This window comes from Podarcis filfolensis (assembly GCF_964270895.1).
Source record: "Podarcis filfolensis genome assembly, chromosome: 1".
NCBI lineage: Eukaryota > Metazoa > Chordata > Lepidosauria > Squamata > Lacertidae > Podarcis > Podarcis filfolensis.
Window position 1 is genome coordinate 60602549 of NC_139604.1, and position 15567 is coordinate 60618115.

The window sequence follows — 15567 nt, forward strand, 5'->3', positions numbered from 1 at the left end:
AGCTGCTGGATTTGTATTTGTATTTTATTTGTGTTTTGATGTTTTTCTAGCCACAGTAAAACAACTATAACTCGTGGCAAACCGCAACTTATTTTCCTTCTGTCATGTGCTCGCTTCGTTCCAGGGTGCTGCTCTGGCACAAATATAGCAAGGCTGCAGTAATGATTTGACTTGCATTGGGTGGAGGCTGTTGAACCTCACAGCAAGGCATACATCTTTTCCTCGTTTCCATGCACTTAATGCAGGCAGCATTTCCTTGCCCTTGGTTCCACCATTAGGCACTTTAAAAAAAGTACATTGCCCTAACCTTGTGGGACATGGAAGTCCAATTTTTCATGGTGCTGGCAGGCCCTTCACATTCTCCCTCTCTCTTTCTCCATCCCCCTCCCCGTCTCCCTCCCCTCCTCCAAGGTTTCCTTTTTTCCTACAAAACTGCAAGGGTGGATTGGGAAGCTATTTCTTGCAAGCTCTGGTCACACTGTGAAGATTTCAAGTCTGCCCTCCATGTTTCTGTCTCCCTGATGGTTTGCCTTGAAATTCTTGGCTTTTTGGCCTCAGCTGGGGCTTCTGCTTCTCTTTCTTCTCTTTCCTTTTTATTTTTTTAGCTGCTTTCAAGGCAGATCACATGAGAAATTCAGTGCCTCGCAGTTGGCAGATTAAAAAAAAGAAAAAGCTGGGAGGAAAGATGATCAGCGACTATTTGTCTTTCAGAATGTCTTGACAGTGGTATTTCCTCAGTGGGGTTTATGCTCTTTTAAAACGATGTGGAGGAAGGATGGAAGACATCTTTGGGGGCCCTTGTTAACAGGGCTGCTGAACAAGAGTGTGGAATATTGCTGTGGCTGGAAGGTTAACGCATAATCACAGATAAACTGGAGGACTACTTTGGCCTGGATGTGTTTGTGCACTCATGGCTCTCACTCACTGCTTATGTAGATGCACAAGTGCCAAGGTTATGACTGCCTAGTAGACTTACATCTCTTTCATTTGGTGTAAAAACCACAATACTCAAAAGTGTGCCGCTTCTTATTCCACATGCTCATGCTGGACTCTCAAAAGTCATTATCTAGGACTGGGGGGATCTTTTTGGCTCCACAGGCCAGATCCTTACCAGAATTGGTTCATTGGGCCAAATCTGACAGGTGGATATCATTACCTGACATCACAGTGATACTGGTTGCAAGGTGTTTTGACGTTTCAGCATTGAGAGGTACTGCTATAATCAAGTCCGTCCGTCCCCATTTCAGCAGAGAATTCCATGCAAAACTGTACCTGAATCAGGAAGGGGTTTGCATTGAGTCCTGCCAAACTGCCAGGATTTGATGGTCACCCTACCATCTGAGGAGACGTGCAAATAGCTTTTCTTTCTGAGTAGGCATGGCAGTGGCTGATGTAGGTGTCATTCCGACTCTGCAGCTCTATGATTCTACACATGGGGGGGTATGCCTGCACCATTTAAGAGCTACTGTCTCTTTTTCTACTCTTTTACACATGGCAGCCATTATACTACACTCCCATGTTGGCTATTTTGTTCCTGGCGCTGATGACACTTCCTCAGATTTCCAAATGTGCCTACTGGTCCCAAAAGGTTGGTGGACCCTACATTATTTCCTGTAATACACTGATTTTCTTTAAATAAAGAGTTGAAGCTATGAGTAATGGATTATCACCTGATTGCTTAAAGCAGGGTCTGCTCCAATAATCTATAAGATGGGTGATGGGATCTGATTTCTGGAACAAAGACACATGTGGATGAGGGATGGTTATGCTACTAAAATGCGCTCTGTGTGTGTGTGTGTGTGTGTGTGTGTGTGTACGTGTACATACAGCATAGGGAAGCTATTTTGCAAAGCTGTTTCCATTTAGACATTTTCTTGAAAGTTTTTTTTTAATAGAAATAATATTTGTTGGCTGTGATCTCCAAAGATGTCATTTGGGAGCTTCAAGTATGAAAGATTTACTCTCTGCGTCTTTTGTTGAGCTGTTCATGGTCTGTCCCACATATTTTCTCAGAGATGGCAAAGTACCAGCTTTATTCTAAAGTTTCCCCGGTCTATTATTTCATTTTCTGCTTTCTTCAATTGTAAACTAATTGAGTGTTTCAAAGGCATTAGACTGACAGCCCTCAAGAGATGCAAGCTTTATAATTCCACCATAGAAGCTTAGTATGGGCAGAAACCAAACAAACTTGCCAGTGTGGTTCTTTTGAAAGTGTTCAGAAATTAACTTAAGGGGTATTTGCGCTGGTGCCAGTTCCCAGTTTCTTGCGCTCCCACTTTGAATGATGAAACTGGAGTGGGAGGATTTTATTTTATTTTAAAGAAGAAATGACAAGATACAGAGGAATCCTATGTGGACATGTCTTCTTGCATTATTAGCACAGAGCCTGCTTATCAGCCTGAGTGGCCATCAGTAGAGCTTACCAGGTGTGGGCTTTGGTATGAAGTTTGGGAGCTCAGAATGAAAGCCTCAATGAAGTGAACATTACAAGACACTTCCCCCACCCCCAAATTCTTTCCAGGCTCAGATTTTCATCTGAGCTGGAGAGGGCAGGGGAAATCGGCTCGTCTGCCACCCCCAACTTACCGTCCCTTTCAAAATCTGGTCTCCGTCAGAGAGAAATGAGAAAAGCACATACACACTTGGGGCAATACACACAAGGATCTCTCTCCTCTCTCCTCCTCCTTTTCAATTTGCACACCTCTTAAAGTCACTTCTATGGGCAAAGCAGTTTTAAGTGTGTCCGTCCCACATATGTGCAAAACCCGAGGAAGCCCAAGACCCTAGCTCAGCACTTACCCAACTTGGTGCCCTCCAGATGTTGAGCTACAACTCTTATCCTCCCTCACAATTGGCTATGTTGGCTGGGGCTGATGTCAGTTGTCGATTAACAATCCCTGGAGGGCCACAGGTCTACAATCCCTGCCATAGAGGGACCATTCCTGGGTATGGTGGGGCCATCCTTTCTTTAAAAGTATTTGCTTAGAGCTGCTATATAAGGGACAGTTGTTGGTATGCCTTCAGTTTTAAAAACCACAGATCCTCTTAAGGCATAAAAATATAAACTGTCCTATAGGTTTATAGGATGGAATTGATAAATCAATAAAGCTGCTATGAACTTACCGATTTTCATATTTTATTTGTTGAATTTTTAAATTTGCATAATTCCCATCCACCCCACCAAAAAAATCCCACTGAAGCAGGGCTGGCTCACCCATGAGGCAAAGTGAGGCAACTGCCTCGGGTGGCAGAATCCACAGGGGCAGCAGATCTGGCCTCCTACGGATGCATCCCTCGGTGCACTCCTTGGAGGCTGTGCCTGCCTCCTCCTCAACATTCCCCCTAGTGCAGCCCCTCTGCCCTGTGTGGTAGGTGCGTGTGTACACCATTTTGTGGTTTGCCTCAGGTGTCAAAATGGTTTGGGCTGCCCTGCACTGAAGTAGCTTTGACATATCATGTCAACTTGTTGAATATACTCCTGAGACTCCTTTTTTGGTTTATGACAAAATTTCCTTCCTTAACACTTCTTCATTCACTTTTGCAGCCTATTCCGCCACTTCATATGGAAGGCCTCCACACTGATAATTTCTATCTTACTCATTTCTTTGTTATGTTTGTGTTCTGCCAGTAAGCTTGGAGTGAAGGACTTCTAGGCAGTATCCCATCCAAACCCTGAGCAGATCCTGAGCTGCTTAAGTCCAGAGATGAAACTGCATCAGATTCACTTTTCTTGGTCTCTGGACTCTGGGGAGGGTGGATGTCCTAGTTAAGCCCTTGACTGATGTTGTTGGAGGTGGTTTTCTTCTTGCATAATGATGCCATCCCAGTTGTTGTGCAAGAAGGTTCGGAGCCGGGTGTCAACTGTTATTGCTTCTAAAGCAGGCATCTGTGAGACCTGTGGTAGGCATCTCCAAGTTCCCACTCTCTCTAAGTTGTCAATGTTTAAATGACATTTCCATTTAAGTTTAAATGGTGGTTGTCTTGACAAAGGAAAGTAGTTCCAAAGAGAGTGTTAATGCAGCACCGCAGGCTAGAGAAAAGAAAATATTCTTTGTTCTAAATGAGCTCCCAAGTAAATCTGTCTTCTCTAATGTATGCAGGGGAGAGGAAATATCTTTGTTCTAAATGAACTCCTGAGTAGTGCTGCTTTCTCCTAATGTATCGTGTTCAGTGGCTACTTCAATAAATGACAGTGGCTTGTTTTGATTTAACCCTGGTAAACAAATGCTCTTGTGCCTGGCACTTAATCTTCTTGAGGTTGGTCTTTTTGCAGCAAGGACTGGTGATGAGATTTTCTTTACCCAATCATTTTGAGATGGTGCAAACATCATGGACCCTGTGAGGAGGTATCTCTAAATTGTTCCGCACATGGCAGCTGAAACCACACGGCAAGCCCTTCTACTGCAGCGATTTACCAAGTGGATTAGACTAGCAATGCTACTATTAAGGGTCCAAAGCTACGTATAACGTGACATGGCCACCTGGAAAATGTTCCATGATTTTGCACAGGTACTTCATCCTAAGAATTAGGAACATAGAGAGCAGGTCATTGGTCCATGTAGTTCAATATTGTCTGCACTGGCTGGCAGTGACTCTCCAGGGTTTCAGGCAGAGGTTTTCCCCCAGCCCTACCTGGAGATGCCAAAGGAATCTGGGACCTTCTGCATGCAGAGCATGTGCTGTGGCCCTTCCCACAAAGCGTATGTTGTGCAATAGCATCTAACATTTGAATTATTGAATACGTGCATGTAGTAGTTGTAACATGTCAGAGATCCTAGCTGCAAGACATGTGTGAAAAATATGCACAGGTATACCTCATTGGGCATGTGGCCAGCAGTGGTGGGTTAGGGGACTGTAGTGGTGCAAGCTACCCTCATCTGTTTCTGTTTATATATCAGATTGAGACGTCTTGTGATTTCATACAGTTATGGCTGCTTAATGGTGATCAAATGTTAATATGCCATTAGCTTTTCTGGAGACAAGAGATGAAGACATTCTCCCCAGGTTTGCTGCGTTGATGTCTCTGTAGGGACATCTGAGCTGCAGGGCATCTTATCTGTTAACTCAAGATTCTCTTGGCCCCACACAATTGTCATGGCAGGTTGTTCTTCGTTTCTTCTCTTTTTCCCCTCCCCTTGGTCATTTGCGGTGGATGCTTTGGTTCCCAGTTGGGTTGTCTGACTTTTCTGTACTTGCTGAGCTTAAATCAGCTGTGGGTGTTTGTTTTCCCTCTATCTGCAGCCAAAGACTTTTACTCCTCAACACTTGTTTGCTTACATTCAGCCTCCTGCAATCTGTGATGCAAAAGTACAACCTGGATCTTTTAATACAGGTGACAGATCTTCTTTTTAAAGCAACATTTCTCATGTCTTTCACCTTCCCCCAGCTGTTATATTTCCATCTTTTAATCCATTTGAACTGGTGAGGGAAATGCTGTGTTTGTAGCTGTTAATGTTGGCATTCATTCTCAGGCGGTGTACAGGGTTGGCGCTTGCTGGTGCCACAATGTGTTAAGGTGCCTATGGGTGATCAGTGCTGCCATTTTTTTATCTTCTGGGTATCCTGGTCCCACACAGCAGGACTTCCCCAGCTTCCTCAGGCTTCTGCCTCACCTGTCATTTACATCCGCCGCCTGTAGGCTATAGGAGAGAGAGTAAGGTGAGCTTTCCATGCCTCTCCATTGGCTCTGCTGAAATTGGCTCCTTCCCTCTTTGATTTTTTTCCATTCCAGTTGATCATTGTAAAAAAATCTGTAACTAAGAAATGGTCTCTGAGTTCGCTTTTCATTACCTCTCTCCCAGCTCCTTTTGTGGTGTGTTTTTTTAGGTGACTAAGCCCAAAGGCAGGGGTTCGGTTTTATCATTTGACATTTGATAAGCCGCTCTGTGGGCCTTTTGCAGCTGAGGAGCAGGATATCGATGTTTTATGTAAAATACTAAATACTGCTTGCCTTTAGAGTGTCGTGCAACCGTACAGGGGGTCTGAGATGTGCTCCTCATTCTGGTGTGGCTCAAAAAGGTCAGAAGCAGCAAGTCTTGTCTCTCTAATATGTCCTATGGCAAGAAGGCAAGCTGCCCAGGAGCCCATTAAAAGCTTGGAGACACCCATAAGAAAGACTTAGGCCCAGCACAGCTGTGCTGGTTGAGGCTGATAGTTGTAGGGCACTGGTTTAGACGTCATTATTGGCCTGGGTCAAATGTGTATGGAGGAGAGAGCACAGTTATAACGACGGATTTCTCTCAACTAGAATTAGGTCTCCGTCTCTCAGTAGCTCTGGATTTTTCTTTCTTGTGAGCTTGCTCAGAGTATCTGAATCTGTATTGTGCTTCTGGAAAGGAATTCTGAGCACAGCCCTTTCTCTGACTCACTTTGGGCTTGCTGCACTTTTCTACAAAGCCAAAGGTGGCTGGCTTTGTTGTTTCTTTCTCCCTATCCTGCCGAACGACAGGTGTCTTCTTTGTACTGTTGCCCTGTGAGATGTAAGGGGAGTTGTCAAAAGGAAACGGATTCCTCATCCCGCCATGCTTTTCTGGCATCATTTTTGTTTTGCACAGGGGTTCTTGTTTTGGGGCAGCCTGAAAAAGAAAGACAAACCTTCACAGAGATGTCAAGTGTTGGCTTCCATTGGCCAGGTCTCCTGTTGCCCATGGGAACTTCCTTTGAATCTCTGCAGCAAAGAGAATCACAGCTTCAGGGAAAGTTGGAATCCCAAATCCAGCCCTTGAGTAAATTCTATAAATTTACTTATACCTGCTTACTTTACATAATTATTTTTTTTTAATGGCGGGTGTGTGTGGAATGGGCCTCTGCATGGCACTGATAGCATATATCCTAGTCACAAGAATCCCTTCTCAGTTCTCTGGCTTTTTCTCTTTTTCACCAGGCACTGCCTACATGTTTCCTCTATAATCTTAAAAAACTAGAAACTCTCCCTCCCCACCACAATAAATGCTGATAACCTGCCAGTTAGCAACTGATGTACTGGCACACCGGGCCCTGCCCCGTTTGCTCCTTGAAGAGGAAGGTAGTGAGGAAGCCAGGAATAGTTGCAGCTTCTCAGCATTCAGGAGGCAAATAGGCACAGATGCTGCTTTTCCCTTAAGGGTGACAAAAGAGGTGTATGGCCTGTCACACTGACGCTGCAGTGGAGGTGATGTAGTATGGCTCTGGGAATATGTGCTTGCTAGGAGAAGCATGAAGATACATAGTGCTGGCTGAGTAGTTAAAAACACTTGGTTGCTGCTTGTTCTTATAATAAATGGTAGTCTTTGGTTCTCTCGCCCGCTGAAGGATACTCTTTGACCAAATCGGGCTAAAGAAACAAAAGTAGTTGAATAGGGTACTGTTCTAGGTGGGTGGGGGGCAGGGAAAGACATCAGCTCACAAAAGTGGCAAACCACAGAGGTACCAAAATAGAAGAAGTCGTGCATACATGTGTCTGTGTCTGTGATTTATTCTGGTGTGTTAGTTTGAGCCAGAGGAGTTCTTCATCAAAGGATATAATTTGGTTTATGTAAGTTACTATTAGAGGCTTGCTCACATCTCGGATATCATTTGTAGAGTCAACTGTGTGGTCTGCCTCTTTTGTTTATTTGCGTGAACCTGGTGCTGACCGCATCATTTTCTCCATATATCACCGATGATGGAAACTGGCACACCAGCTGGATGCAAAGTGCAATTTCTGCCTGAGAGGAGCATGTCTTATCAGCATTTGATCACAAAGCTGTTTTGGAAGAAATTGCTTGCATGGTCTGCCTTCTCCCCAAAAAAGTGCAGCGGCTCAGCAGAAGGAGGAGGTGTTGATATCTTGAGGAAAACAATTCTGCAGTCAAATAATGCTTTTCCTCTGTCACATTTTTGTTTTCCTTTACTCTGCTTTCACCACTGGTTTCATTGGATTTCCTTCCTCTGGCTCATCTGCCTGACTGTGGGCACTCAATGTGCTCTCTCTGCTGCCAAACATAAACAGGAATGCAGGTAGCCATGTTCTTCTGTGAAAGGTCATGGTTTTATTGGCAGCAAAAGGCATGAGATTGGTAGTACCAAAGCTATAACGCTAGCTAGCTTTATAGCTGTGATCTTCTTGGACAGGCTCCTCTGAAAAACAGCTTTTGAATGCATTATGTGCAACTGACCATGGAGTTTTGTCACTTACAAGATGAAAACTGTGTGCTGTTACCATGAGAGTACTGTATAGGTGCTGCTGCTGCTGTTCAAAATAATGCTAGCCCTCAGAATGGATGGCATTGGTGTCTTCAGGGTGTGACAAAGAGCAAGATCAGATAAGTTCTACAGAAATGTTTCTGCATTTCCAGTCCACCAAGGATTTAAACAAGGGCCTTGCATACACTGGACTCTGAGTAAGGAGAATGTTGATAAGTAGTAATGACAAAAACTGAGCACTTGGGGACTTGAAAATGTGGCTTAACAGCAAAGTCTGGTTACCTGTTAAAATGACATGAGTTAAGAAAAACTTGCAGATGTTTTCAATTGTGTAAACCTAGAAAGGAACAAGGAAGCCCTGCTTATTGTCACTGGAAGTCCTGCTCTATCTCCTTCAGGTTCCTTCACCTACTCTGACATAAAAGCATAAGGAGAGCCTGCTGGACCAGACCAGTGGCCCATCCAGCCCAACATCTTGTGGGAAGCCTGCAAGCAGGACATGAGCGTGATAGTACTCTCCCCTTCTGCAGTTTCCAGCAACTGGTATTCAGAGGCCTCGGAGAGTGGAGGTAGAACATGGCCATCATGGCTAGTAGTAGCCATTGACAGCCTTGTCTCATCCTCTTTTAAAGCCATCTAGGTTGGTGGCCATCGCTGCTTCCTGTGGGGGCTTTGCTCCATAGCTTAACTATGTGCTGCATGAAGAGGTTTTTTCTTTTGTGTGTCTTGAATCTTCCAGCATTTGGCTTCATTGGATTTCCACAAGTTCTAGTGTTCTAAGAGAGGGAGAAGAACTTTCTCCACTTTCTCCATGCCAAATGTGGTCACTCAGAGGTCCCCACACTCCTGCTGGCATTCTACCTGCATAATTGTTTCTGTAGTTTAAGTTACTTCAAGGGCAGAGTGGTTCTCCTTGTCTTGCTGCCAAATTTGTCTTGACACTTTGCCAGCTGGGGCTTCCTGTAGCTCATAGATTGGGCTCCCCATGCTGGGTTGCTCTAAATGCCTGGCTAGTTCTTCCCAAGGGCTGTAAGAAGCCAATGAGGTCAGGAGTTGTGGCTCAAATTCGGTTTAGTCCCCTGGGAATAGGGAGTGAACAATGGATGTTGATTAAGCGGAGAGTGGGCAATGGCTGGTGAGTCAACCGACAGCAGACTCCTTGTGGGATGGGCCTTCCTTCCTTCCTGAGAACATAGTCCAGTTTAAAAGCTTTCAATAATGCTACCAAAAGAAGCTAACTACCTGGCAGTGATGTTGTTTCTCACACAGTTCCAAAGCTGTCTTCACAGTTGTAAGCATTGGAGGGTGTTTTGTTAATTAATTAATCAATTAATTAAAGCTCTGTTTGATTCTTGTATGTGCTCTGTCTTGACTTGTGAATTACTTCCGCAAGGCCATTCACATATGCAGTGCCTTATGGCTTGCCAAGGCTCCTTCCCTTCAGTCCCCATGAGACCCACAATTCTGAAAGAAAAGGATCACAAGCCTGTAATAAACCTGAGCCTTAAACTTCTTGCTGAATTAGAGTTTATATTATGTTAATATTCTTAGTCATAAAGTGTTGCATAAGAACCAGGAATGAATTAAGGGTTTTATTTTTGTGTGTGTTAAGTTTTAATGCTTTGAGTAGGAAGCCCGGTCAGCCCCCAATGAAGATATTGAGAGTGTTCTCTGAACTTCAGGGAGCCTGAGAGCTTTCTTGGAACAGAAGTACCTCCCCTGTCTAAAAGTGAAGAATGCTGCCACCAGTCCTTCTTTTTCCTCTGAGGGCAACTCTCAAGGCTATAAGTAATTAATGTTGGTTAGAGAGATGAGGAAGGATTCAGCCCAAGGAGCAGGGTACTCTGGTTTCCTCCAGTTCTCGCCAGACATGAATGTGTACCAAAGGGATCTAGACAGAGTGGGAAGAACACACATCAAATCCTAGCAGCCAGTTTTAAGAGAGTTTTATTAAGAATAAGGTTTAAGAGAGTCAATATGAAAGGCAGAATGGTGCATGAAAGGCAACAGGCTTGAAATGTTTATCTATCCTTAGGCAACTACTTATAAATAGGCTTTGGGTCTCCTCATGAGTAGCATCCTGGACAGTCAGATGAGTAATAAGGGATAGTGAGGGACAAAACAATGATGGCAACATTCCACTTTTAAGGGCTCTTGACCCAGGTGATTGGCAGGTGACTCTGAGCAGCCAGTGACAGGGAAAATGTTGTTACCTCTTTTTTGCACGTTGGAAAGTGAGGCTACTGCATCATTTATTATGATTTGTTATTATTTTGTTTATTTATTGTTTTACTTATTTCCCGCCCTTCACTCTAAGTTCCAGAGAGGGTTACAACAACTTAAAATACAACATTTAAAACTGTCTTGGAAATGGCTGTTGGAGTTGCCCAACTTCCTTGCCAGGCAGAAACTCCACAGGCTGTGAATTGAGACTTGGCAGAAATTATCATAAAGGGACAGGCTGGGGAGAGGCCAGAACCCTTGCCCCAAATGTGACTTACCAGCCTAGAACTTAGAACAGTGGTTGCCCATTGAACTTGAAGAACAACTTGACTGCATGTTCTCTGAATACTCTGCGCTGAGACAGGTTTCAAGCTTGCCTGTATGCTTGAGTGCCTGTGTGTGACTCTCTCTGGGTGTATTCACTCAGGCAGGATGGAACACACAGTTTCCAGAACAGGAGATTATCTGTGAGTGTGGTTAGTAGATCTTTTTTGGAAGACTATCCTCATTTTGAGTAAATATGCTAGGCAAGACCAGATACTGACATAGTACCTGGAGGTGTTCTGGTTGGTTAGGATGCCTTTTTACCTGCTTAAACATTAACTCAATATGGTTGATCTGGGAAGTCCTACTCCATAAGATGCTTCCAGATTCTAACTTCAGTAGCTGAGTCTTGTGCAGCAGTAGCTTATGATTTTGATTGCGGTTTAAAGGTTATGGGTTAAAAGGGGGATTTATCAATTTTGTGGGGGCAGCTGTAAATTTGCAGGTGATCTTTTGCTGAAATATCTGTTGAATAGAAGATGAACCTGTGAAAGGAAAAAGAGTTACTTTTGCTTCCATTTGTTTTTCTTCCTTTCTTGTTGGCAATTTTACCTGGGTAGTGGTCTGAGGAATTGATTTAAGAAAGCCAACACATCACACTTTTCTTTCTGTTCAAAGCAATGCAAATGCTGTCTTTGCTGTGTTTTGGCTGTGGGCACTTAACATTGTTGATGTTTTTGCACACCACACCAGTCTCCGAGTGGTGTGAGATTCCAGGGGTTCCAGATGCTTACCCAGGGATCGTGTTTCCTTTTTAGGAAAGAGGCACTGTGGTGTCTTTATGATATATTTACACATGTATACAACCTGAGCCTACGATAGAGGGGTTCACAGCATCAACACCCCAAAGGTGTATGGTTTTTCCCATAGCCGCTGCCTTGGATTCAAGCAGAAATTAAACACTGCTCTCAAGGGCTGCTATGACTCTCTCTCCAGTTTGCTGCTTTACTTCTAGTTTACATCACTGCAAAAAACTCTATTCCAGACTCTGGCTTTTTCTGTTCAGGGAGGGCCCCCCACCCATTTGCTGTCTCATACTGAGCCCCTTAATCCCCCTTAATGGCTCATCACCCAGGTGATCACCTCACCAAGAGGCTAGCTTGGCTATTCCAATAATTAAATTCTAACACTTGCTGTATCCAGGGATTAGAAGGATCTGGCACCCAGTTTAGCACCCCAAACTCATAACAGTATTATGAAAACAAGACTCGAGGTGCTTTGCTTTGCAATGTTCTTCAAACTATTGATTGTAATCTGGATATGCACTTTGATGTTTTTGCTCCTGTTTTAATATGTCTTTTTTTTTTTTTACTTCTGTGTCTAAAGTAGGTGGGAGAAGGTAGACAATTATGAGAAGAATTATTGCTTTGAAAGCAGAAAGTACCTTTGTTTAGACTGGGATGGGGGCAAATGTGCTCCTTCAGACCCCTCTCTCTGGCTCTTGGGCATTCTGTCTAGGCCATTTGTCTTGTTCACCCTGATTTCCTTTCCCCTTGAGTGCTTTTGCTTTGCTGTAACGGTAACGTATCTTTGAACTGCAATGGTGCCTCTTGCTTCCCTGGATGAAGGTGAGTGCGTATAAAACTCTGGCTTTTGCATATCTGGTGTGTAGCCTAATACTCTGACTAGAAGTAGTGTCTCTCCGGGATTTCAGTCTGGGGACATTCCCAGTTATACCTAATCCTCAGATTCTCCTGGGACCTTCTGCATTTAAAGCAGATGCGGTACTGCTGATCTGCACCCATCCCCTAATGTAGAGCTGCCTCAGTGAAGATGATGGAAATTGTTTCTCAGTAAGCATCTATAAGACTGCAGGTTGTGCCAATTAGCCAGGTAGCTTGTGAGAGTTGCTACTATAATGCACAAGATAAAAAGTGTAAAATAACCACTATCATTTTAATCAGTCGTTCATTATCTCATATGTCAATCAGGGATTCTAGGAAGAAAGGTTTTGTCTCGTTCAACAAACATGTTATCAGCCACAGTTACTGTTTAGTATTTGGAACTGTTGTTTCTACTGCAGTTCTTAAAAAACGGATAGATCTATATGCACTACAAAAATGAATTTTATTTCCCTTGCATTCAGCTCTTGCAGAGGTACATTTCTCATTTTAATAACATTTTAAAACTGCCTGGCTTAAGGATTTTCACTTGAAAGATCTGCTGAAAATCCTTGCTTACATGGAAAATCTATTACATGAAGATATGATCTAAAATTTCATCAAACTCTTAAGATTTATTGTATCTCATCTGACTCGAGGCATGAGTTGCGAGGGTAAGAAATATGAGGCATGGAGCCCTGAAGCAAAGGTGGATTAAAAAAACGAAAAGGGACAAAAGATTTGAGATCAGGGGAAATAATCTATGTTTTCTGGTATGAGGTATTTAAAATACCCTAATTGCCTTCCCACCAAATTCAGGGCTTAAAGGAAAAATGCAAAATGAGATGGCAAAATAAAGTAATGTGAAAGTCTAGCTACTATCTCAATTTTGCAGTCAAACCACTTGCTCAGGTGAGGAATGATTGTTCCTGGGCAAGTAACTTGTCAGAACTGCTGCCCTGGGAGGTAGAAAGGGCACGTAGGAAAACTCAGGGGGCAGAATTGCTAATAGGTTTCACTGGCCCTGGTGCTGCCTTTTCTCGCACGGCAATAAAGTAATGGGGTGGGGTGGGGGAAATGTAACAGCTTAATTTCTGTGTGTCAGAGGCTGCTGCTGAAAGCATGGAAGCAAGGCCAGTCATTTAAAAAAAAGGCAACATAAGTCAACAACCTTGCTTTAGGATGGTGGTCAGTTTTCTGCACTTTCCTGCAAAATTGCATTCCACGTGCCATTTCAGAAATGCTTATCTGGAGTGTGACGTGGGAGGACATTGCTAAAAGGTCTGGCGAAGGTGAGTAACGGTTTTCTATTTTATCGTCTTGGCATGAGATTGGAAAATAAAGTCAGATTGTGATTAATCATGCCATACAGTGTTTGCTATGATATTTCATGTGTTGCCTGTCAATCAATAATAAAATCTCTTCTATCGTTTAATAGATAAAAATAGGGACACATTTTTTTTTTATTTTGTACGCTTGGAACACATCCCTAACCGTTCTTGATTGAAACCCACCAGATGCTTGTGGGAAGAACTGTGTGGTAGCAGCAGTGCTGTCCTTCAGATGTGGACATAATTAGCTTCTCCATTCCTGCACCTGGTGAGGGGAAGTGGTTGCTCTTTCATCTGACCCCCAAGGCCACTGACATGGTCAAAGAAGGAGGTCAACTCTACCAATTTCCCAAAACTGGCGGCCTGAAGGAATGACTATATGCTTGGAGCAGCTCTGACCCCCTGGCCCAAGCATTGTTATCTGCTGTGCTCTGATTTTGGTTCCCAGTGCGTGTGTTTTTCTGGGAAAGGCTTGCTCTTGTCCCCAATGTCATGACTGCCATCATGAGTTGACATCAGCTGTTCTGATTTCTATGTGGAAGCTGGATTCCTGCCGAGACTGTACATGGCTTTGCTCAGATGGAGTTTGTGAGCCAAACTGGTCATTTAAGTCAAATTGTATACCTGCAGTCCAGATGTTAATTGGGCACTTTTAATTATTAAAACGTTGGCACATGCAACCAGATACGAGGTTGCATCCATTTGTGTCCCTCTGCTTGTGCAAGGCTCTTTGCTTCAGCAGATATTTCTGTGAATGGAAGGGGAAGGGAAGTGATATTTGCCAATTTCTCTTTTCTCCCACAGCCCCGCTGTGCCGCTTTCCATATCATTGCAGCCTGCTGTTCTGTAAAGCAGATTTTGGGGCTGCAGAGAGAAGAGAGACTCAGCAAAAAAATGGCTTCTCTTCCCTCCCCTTTCTGCTCATGGAAACCTTTGCTGGATCAAAGAGCTTTCCATGAGCCTACTGACACAATTGGATACAATCCAGAGCTTTTATAGTACCTGGGGGCAAAATTCAAAAACTTTGGTCATGCATCCTTCATTGTGTGATTGTGATAGGATTCCTTTCTGTGGTGTTTTGATCAATGCCTGTGTGCTTTGCTGCCCACTGGTAACCTGTAATGCTTTTTGGGGGGGAAGAGAGATGGAAATTTAAGACTGCTGTATTCTGCAAATGTGCAGTGGCCTGAACATAAGTCCAGAAATAATAATAAAAATAGCTGCAGCTCTCCAAATAATCAGCAACATTTACCCTCTGGATTGACAGTTTTTGTAGAGGGCAGGGATAGAAATAAATTGCTGCTCTGGCCTTTTATGGCTTGATTTTTCTTGATGTAGCTCAGTTGGTAGAGCATGAGAGTCTTAATGTTAGGGTTGTGGGTTTGAGCCCAATGTTGGGCAAAAGATTCCTGAATTGCAGGTAGTGCTTTTTCTGGGGGTTCTCAAGGGTGTGCGGTACTGGCACCTTCCTCCTCTCCCATCCCAAATGTTAAAAGAGTGGCACTTACAACTTCATGGTGAGTACCAGCACCTTTTTTCCTAAATAATAAAAAACTGATTGCAGGAAGTTGGACAAGATGAATTTTGTGGTCCCTTCCAACTCCACAATTCTGTGATACTCTATAGCCACATCCTGTGTCTGATCACATGATTTAAAAGTAAGGAAGAGCTTTGGTTCCTTTGGAGAAATACATATTAGAAAGTAGCTTAAGAATGCCCTATAACAGATTGATAAACTTAATAGCAGAAAATGAGCTTCCCCAAGTTCAGCGTGTAACAGAAGACGATGGGCAAGAATCAAGATGCAACCCAGCCCCCTTAACAAATGTAGGGGAGAGCCATGAAACCTCAAGAATGGCAGTTCTTCGTGCAAACTATACAGTGGAAGCTCAGGTTAAGAACTTAATTTGTTCTGGAGGTCTGTT

At 43.5% G+C, this 15567-nt stretch overlaps 1 protein-coding gene across 6 annotated transcripts in view; it reads left to right on the forward strand.

Moving 5' to 3' along the window:
• Window positions 1-15567, forward strand: part of TSPAN4 (tetraspanin 4) — a 500953-nt gene that overhangs the window by 42440 nt on the left and 442946 nt on the right. The window contains exon 2 of one of the 6 annotated variants that reach the window (XM_083587759.1): window positions 13550-13603. The exons of the other annotated variants lie outside the window; for them this stretch is intronic. The gene's annotated coding sequence lies outside the window, so the exon portion shown is untranslated. The remainder of the gene's footprint in view (window positions 1-13549; window positions 13604-15567) is intronic. 6 annotated transcript variants of the gene reach the window in all.